We start from the raw sequence: 7,257 nt of genomic DNA, 5'->3' as shown, positions 1-7,257 counted from the left end.
ATTCTTTCCTATATACTACTTCAGGAGTTGCTTGAAGGATCTTCCTTATAAAATCATCTCGAGCTTCGATTAGTTGACGAACGGAGGGGACAGACTGACTGACTGACTAGATGCCCCGCTCCCACCGGCCTCCTAGGACGGCTCAGAAGCAGGCGAACGCCACAGGCAATGCCGCTGGCAACGCTGCCCTGCCCAGCCCAAGCCCGAAGGCGGCAGCCTGGCGATGTCTTTCAAGATTTTTCTCCTTTTTTGCAGAACTTATGGTTAAAGTTCCTGTGGGGTTGTATTTTTCCGCAAATTGCTGCTTTTCCAAAGCTTCCTGTTAATGTCCCCCGATGACAGTGGCTTTTACGCGAGTACTGTCGCGGTGGTGGGGCTGCATGTGGCGCTGGCGGTGTTTGTGTTCATCTTGTGAAAGGAGGGGCTGCCTGACGGGCAGGAAGAGAAAAACGAGTAGCGCAGCCCTTCCCTCCGAGCTGCAGTCATGGGGCGGGGGTGCACCGAAAGGTTTTCTTTCTTTTGTCTCTGTTTAAAAAAAAAAAAAGTGGGGTTAGGTTTTGTTTATTTCTGTTTAAGTGGGGCAGAGGGTGGTGGGGAGGGAAATTAAGTATTTACTGCAGCTTATACTTAGGTAAAAATGTGGGTGGGGGGAGGGCCAACATCTTTATCCATTGTCTGTGACGTGCCAAGTGCTTTTCGTTCTAGACATAATGCTTTTGACTGAGATCATGTTTGACCAATGTAAATATTAGTGTCAAAATAGAAGCTATGATAAAGTAGCACTACTTAGTAGGTGTGGAAATTTTCTTCATATTAAACTATGTGTCGTGATGTAATTTTTATGGCTTGGCTCAAGCGACAGTTTAAGAGCAGCCTCATTGATGTGGATTTGATGTTACTGCTTTCTAACTCTGCCTACTACGTGGTCTATTATGATGATGAAGTTGACAAAGTAAACCAGTATCAAGGACTAAGTCTAGAAGACCTGGAAAAAATAGAAATAGGTCCCGAACCCACTCTTTTTGGTAAAGCCAAAGTTCTCCTGCATGCGATTGCACTACAGATATAAAGAAGCAAGTGGCTATTTCCACACACTGAAAGCTATAATGCGTAACCCAGAAGAGGATGGAAAAGATACCCTTCAGTGCATTGAGGAGATGCTGCAGATCACCAAGCAAGCCATGGGATTAGATGTACCTATAATAGAGAAAAAGCTTGAGAGGAAGAGCAGTAAACCTCATGAAAACATCATTGGCATCAGATCTCAAAACCAAGGCTCTTCGGCCCAGGGAAAACAATTTTTAATGAGCAAAATTTCATCTCTAAATCAAAAAGTGAAACAGACCAAATCCAGTGTAAACATTGGTAATCTATGGAAGCTAAGAAACTTCACAAAACTTGAAATGAGAGTTAACTTTCTAAAACCAAACTTAAAAGTAAATCTTTGGAAATCACATAGTAGTCTTGAAACCATGGAAAATATAAGTGTGATGGATAATAAAGCCCAGGCAGAGTCAGAAAGGGAAAAGTCTTCAGATAATGACTCGTATCACTCTGATGAATTTCTTACAAATTCCAAGTCTGATGAAGACAGGCAGCTAACTCTTCAGAGAATGTAGTGCCAGCGGACTATGTTCTTCCTAGTTGTGGTATCATTGCTTCAGCACCTCGATTAGGCAGTCGATCCCAGTCTATTAGCAGCACTGGTATCAGCATTCATGTTCCTTCAGAGGTTACTATTGCTCAGAAAGTGGGCTTGGAAAAGGCCCTGAGTCTTCTTTGAAGAAAAGTCCTTCCCCTGGCAACATACACACATTGACTGGCTTTGCCAAGCCTGTGGATGTGTACTGCTACAGATTTGTTCAAGATGCACACAACAACAACAACAACAACAACAAAAAAAGATGCACACAACAAAATGACCCACCTATCAGAAACCAGATCTGTTTCTCAACAGGCTAGTGAGGAAGGAAATCAAATGACCAATCAAGTTTCTAGCAAAGAAACTCAGTTTGAATCCATAGAACAGATACCTTCTCCACCTTTTCAATTAGATGTGTCTTTTCCTACAGCAGGCCCACAGTTTTTGTCAGTTGAACCAGTGCATTCAGTTGTATTTCAAAAGACCCCTGGCTCTGAGTCTGGCGTGCTTGAACTTGAGAGAGAGCTTCATGTAACTCCTTCTCCTTCTCAGAGCCGTAGCAGCAGAGCAGTCTCTCCTTTTGCAAAGATTTGAAGTTCTATGGTCCAGTGGTCCAGTTTGCTAACATTACCCAAGCTGGATTAACCCAAGGGATAAACTTTGCAGTGGCAAAAGTTCAGAAGAGCCCTGAAGATCCTGAAGTAGTTAATGAAGTCCAGCAAAATGAACTTAAAAATATGTTTACACAATGCCAGACTCGAATAACTGAGATTTAGTTTTTAGTCACACAGAATCCTGTGGCTTTTATTCAACCCCCCAAAAAAGAGGTGTCACAGAGCCTGTACTGTATGTGAATCTAGGGATCACAAATTTTTTTATTTTTAATATAAATTTATTTATTTTAATTGGAGGTTAATTAGTTTACAATATTGTATTGGTTTTGCCATACATCAACATGAATCCGCCACGGGTATACACGTGTTCCCCATCCTGAACCCCCGTCCCTCCTCCCTCCCTGTACAATCCCTCTGGGTTGTCCCAGTGCACCAGCACCAAGCATCCAGTTATCATGCATTGAACCTGGACTGGCGATTCGTTTCATGTATGGTATTATACATGTTTCAATGCCATTCTCCCAAATCATCCCACAGCAACAGAGACACAAATTCTAATTACGTTAATTTGGAAAGGTTTTAAAAGACCGAACCTAAGCAGATTTCCAAATTTGAGAGCTAGGACAATGGAAGTGCATCATCCTAGAATAGGACCTAAGTAGCTTATACACTACAGAGCAGTTTGTCTCTTCACAAGTAATTCAGGAATAGATTGCCTTGGGACATAATAATCTGAACCTTTTTGGAGTGGGGTGGATGGGCAGAATGTATGAAGTAGACTCAAAGAGTGGACATGGGTCCTTTTAGATGAGTAGCATTTTTCATAATTGTTACTGTTCTGTCAGCTTATTTCTGTGTGTTAACCTCTACAAGGTAAATTCTTAGTTTAGTGACTCTTCAGTGTTACTAGTATGGAGAATCATTTTAATATAAAAACTATTGGTTTAATTTTTGATGGCTTAACCATTCCCTATGGAGTTAACAGGGCAAAGGGCACTGGGGTCAAGGAATGTATGCCCATTTGATCCTAATTTTCCCCACATTCTATTTAAATTTAAAATATTCCTCCCTTTTATACCCCAAAGTCTAGGAGCATTAAGACCTGTCTGCCATGAAACCTGAGATATCAGATGTGAATACCATCACCTATTAATTTTGTTCTCTTTTCAGAAATGTTAAAAATATACACGTTGGATACTGGTAAAGCTTGAAAGAAGTTTTCAAGTTGTAACTTTTTGCAGGGTATAGTCCATAACATCTTGTATAGGCTCTCAAAACTACTGAAAATTTTAGCCTGAAGCATGACTGTAACATTGACCATATGGAACCAAGGCCTTGTCTGTAAGCGCCCATACAGTAAGAGAGTTGTACATCTTAATCCAAACAAGTTCTGCTTTGTCTGGTATCTTTAGAGCCTTACTCTGTTGAAGTGATTCTCAGCTAAATATTATGTCTGTTGTAACTCTAAGTATTCCACTTGTTTTATTTATTAGTGGTATCTTTTTTTGAAGTGTCAGATGTTGTGACTATTTAAAATAAAATATAATCTAAAGTGAAAAAAAAAAAAAAACAAAAACATCTCATATGTAACAAAATTCCAACAAAGTTAAGACCCAGAGCAATGACCTTAAGATTAGGAAGTAAAGACTAGAGGGGCAAAGCAAGAGTTTTGAAGTACAAAAGTTGAAATAAGGTAGGGTTAGTATAATAATTCTTATTATGAAGAAACAAAGTTTTACTTATCCTTTGCTGCTGCTGCTGCTGCTAAATCACTTCAGTCGTGTCCGACTCTGTGCGACCCCATAGACGGCAGCCCACCAGGCTCCTCCATCCCTGGGATTCTCCAGGCAACATCACTGGAGTGGGTTGCCATTTCCTTCTCCAATGCATGCAAGTGAAAAGTGAAAGTGAAGTCGCTCAGTCGTGTCTGACTCTTGGTGACCCCATGGACTGCAGCCTACCAGGCTGCTCTCTCCATGGGATTTTCCAGGCAAGAGTACTGGAGTGGGGTGCCAGTGCCTTCTCCGGTACTTATCCTTTAGTCCTAGCTAATATTTCTCATCTGGGCACTACATTAGATGGTGAATGCTATAGTGAATGCCCACATACACAAGTGTTTTCATGTCTTTTGGGTAGTATTTATAGCAGAATTACTGGACGAAGAGCCTTATAAATCTAAAATGTATTGGTTTACATTGTCACCAGCAACAAAAGAAAACCCCCAGAACCCTAGAAGTGAGGTAGCATGCTATTGTGAGTTTTCTCAGTATCTCAGATTTCCAACTGGAGACAATATACATCTAACACAACAGACTAGTTACACAGGTTGGGTATCTTGGAGATAAAAGAGCATAGAAATCGGAATTTCTTTGGAGAATGAGTTGTTTGTATGCTTCCCCAGTGAGGAAGAGAGTGGATACTTCTCCATGTCTTAAGAAGATGGAGGAACTTCAAGAGAACTGTTCAGAGAAAGTGCTCTATGTTCCCTGATGTTTAAAGGACACAGGGATTGGTGCCTAACCTGAGTCTAAGAAGTCCAAAAGTGACAGCTTGGGACCACCAGAGGAGAGGAGCTGGCTGTATTACCCCAAAGGGGACAAAGGTGCTTGAGTTTTTCTTGGTCTGGGTGGTCTAGGGGAAAGAACTCAACTATATCATCTTGAAAAGGACCCTGTTCTGGGAGACTGCTTCCAGGAGCAGCAAGTCTTCTGGAGGAGGGGAAACTTTCCTGTATTTAGACAATGGGTAGTATGAAGCCTCAGAAACAAGGGACTGAGTTGTTTTAAAAGCCAATAGTAAAGAAGTTGTTTTAAAAGCCGATAGTAAGAAGACTTCTACATAGAAGAAATCTGGAAGTTCCCTGAAATATCCCTATCAAGCTACCAACAGTATTCTTCACAGAGCTAGAACAAATAGTTTCACAATTTGTATGGAAATACAAAAAACCTCGAATAGCCAAAGCGATCTTGAGAAAGAAGAATGGAACTGGAGGAATCAACCTGCCTGACTTCAGGCTCTATTACAAAGCCACAGTTATCAAGACAGTATGGTACTGGCACAAAGACAGAAATATAGATCAATGGAACAAAATAGAAAGCCCAGAGATAAAACCACGCACATATGGACACCTTATCTTTGACAAAGGAGGCAAGAATATACAATGGATTAAAGACAATCTCTTTAACAAGTGGTGCTGGGAAAACTGGTCAACCACTTGTAAAAGAATGAAACTAGAACACTTTCTAACACCATACACAAAAATAAACTCAAAATGGATTAAAGATCTCAACGTAAGACCAGAAACTATAAAACTCCTAGAGGAGAACATAGGCAAAACACTCTCTGACATACATAACAGCAGGATCTTCTATGACCCACCTCCCAGAATATCGGAAATAAAAGCAAAAATAAACAAATGGGACCTAATTAACCTTAAAAGCTTCTGCACATCAAAGGAAACTATCAGCAAGGTGAAAAGACAGCCTTCAGAATGGGAGAAAATAATAGCAAATGAAGCAACTGACAAACAACTAATCTCAAAAATATACAAGCAACTCCTACAGCTCAACTCCAGAAAAATAAATGACCCAATCAAAAAATGGGCCAAAGAACTAAATAGACATTTCTCCAAAGAAGACATACAGATGGCTACCAAACACATGAAAAGATGCTCAACATCACTCATTATCAGAGAAATGCAAATCAAGACCACTATGAGGTACCATTTCACACCAGTCAGAATGGCTGCGATCCAAAAGTCTACAAATAATAAATGTTGGAGAGGGTGTGGAGGAAAGGGAACCCTCTTACACTGTTGGTGGGAATGCAAACTAGTACAGCCACTATGGAGAACAGTGTGGAGATTCCTTAAAAAACTGGAAATGGAACTGCCTTATGATCCAGCAATCCCACTGCTGGGCATACACACTGAGGAAACCAGAAGGGAAAGAGACACGTGTACCCCAATGTTCATCGCAGCACTGTTTATAATAGCCAGGACATGGAAGCAACCTAGATGTCCATCAGCAGATGAATGGATAAGAAATCAGTGGTACATATACACAATGGAGTATTACTCAGCCATTAAAAAGAATACATTTGAATCAGTTCTAATGAGGTGGATGAAACTGGAGCCTATTATACAGAGTGAAGTAAGCCAGAAGGAAAAACACCTATACAGTATACTAACGCATATATATGGAATTTAGAAAGATGATAACAATAACCCTGTGTACGAGACAGCAAAAGTGACGCTGATGTATGGAACAGTCTTATGGACTCTGGGAGAGGGAGAAGGTGGGAAGATTTGGGAGAATGGCATTGAAACATGTAAAATATCACGTATGAAACGAGATGCCAGTCCAGGTTCAATGGACGATACTGGATGCTTGGGGCTGGTGCACTGGGACGACCTGGAGGGATGGTATGGGGAGGGAGGAGGGAGGAGGGTTCAGGAGGGGGAGCACATGTATACCTGTGATGGATTCATTTTGATGTTTGGCAAAACTAATACAATTACGTAAAGTTTAAAAATAAAATAAAAAAAATAAAAGCCAATAGTAAAGAAGTTGTTTTAAAAGCTGATAGTAAGAAGACTTCTACATAGAAGAAATCTGGAAGTTCCCTGAAATGTGAGGGAGTAAACAAACAAGCTGTGTTGTTAGACACAGCTCATAATCCATAATATACTGTCCCTTTCCCATAATCCACCTTCCCCAGACCCAACTTTAGAGAGAGCAAAATGGCACCTAGAGCAAAATATTCACCTAGTGAATAAAAAGTAAAGAAGCTGCCTACTTTCTTAGAAATTTCTGAAACTAGGACGGACCCAAACAGAATTTCATTAGTTGATGCTTTGGAGTTTTGATATTAGACCAGACTGAGCTTTTACTTTGTGCAAGTTATTGCAAGTAGTTTTCAGACCACATTAGTCAGAGACAGTAGAGAAAGAGTAAGATGGTTATTGCCTGCATGTGTGCCTGCTAAGTCAATTCAGTCATG

General features: G+C 40.6%; 1 pseudogene; it reads left to right on the top strand.

Annotated features, from left to right (window-relative positions):
• The first annotated feature begins 228 nt into the window (after positions 1-228).
• On the top strand, positions 229-2,445 carry LOC788043 (inositol polyphosphate-5-phosphatase F pseudogene; annotated as a pseudogene).
• The last annotated feature ends 4,812 nt before the right edge of the window (positions 2,446-7,257 follow it).

Source organism: Bos taurus, chromosome 9 (assembly GCF_002263795.3).
Source record: "Bos taurus isolate L1 Dominette 01449 registration number 42190680 breed Hereford chromosome 9, ARS-UCD2.0, whole genome shotgun sequence".
Taxonomy (NCBI): domain Eukaryota; kingdom Metazoa; phylum Chordata; class Mammalia; order Artiodactyla; family Bovidae; genus Bos; species Bos taurus.
Note: the sequence above shows the minus strand (reverse complement) of the source record. Positions and strands in the feature narration are given on the sequence as shown.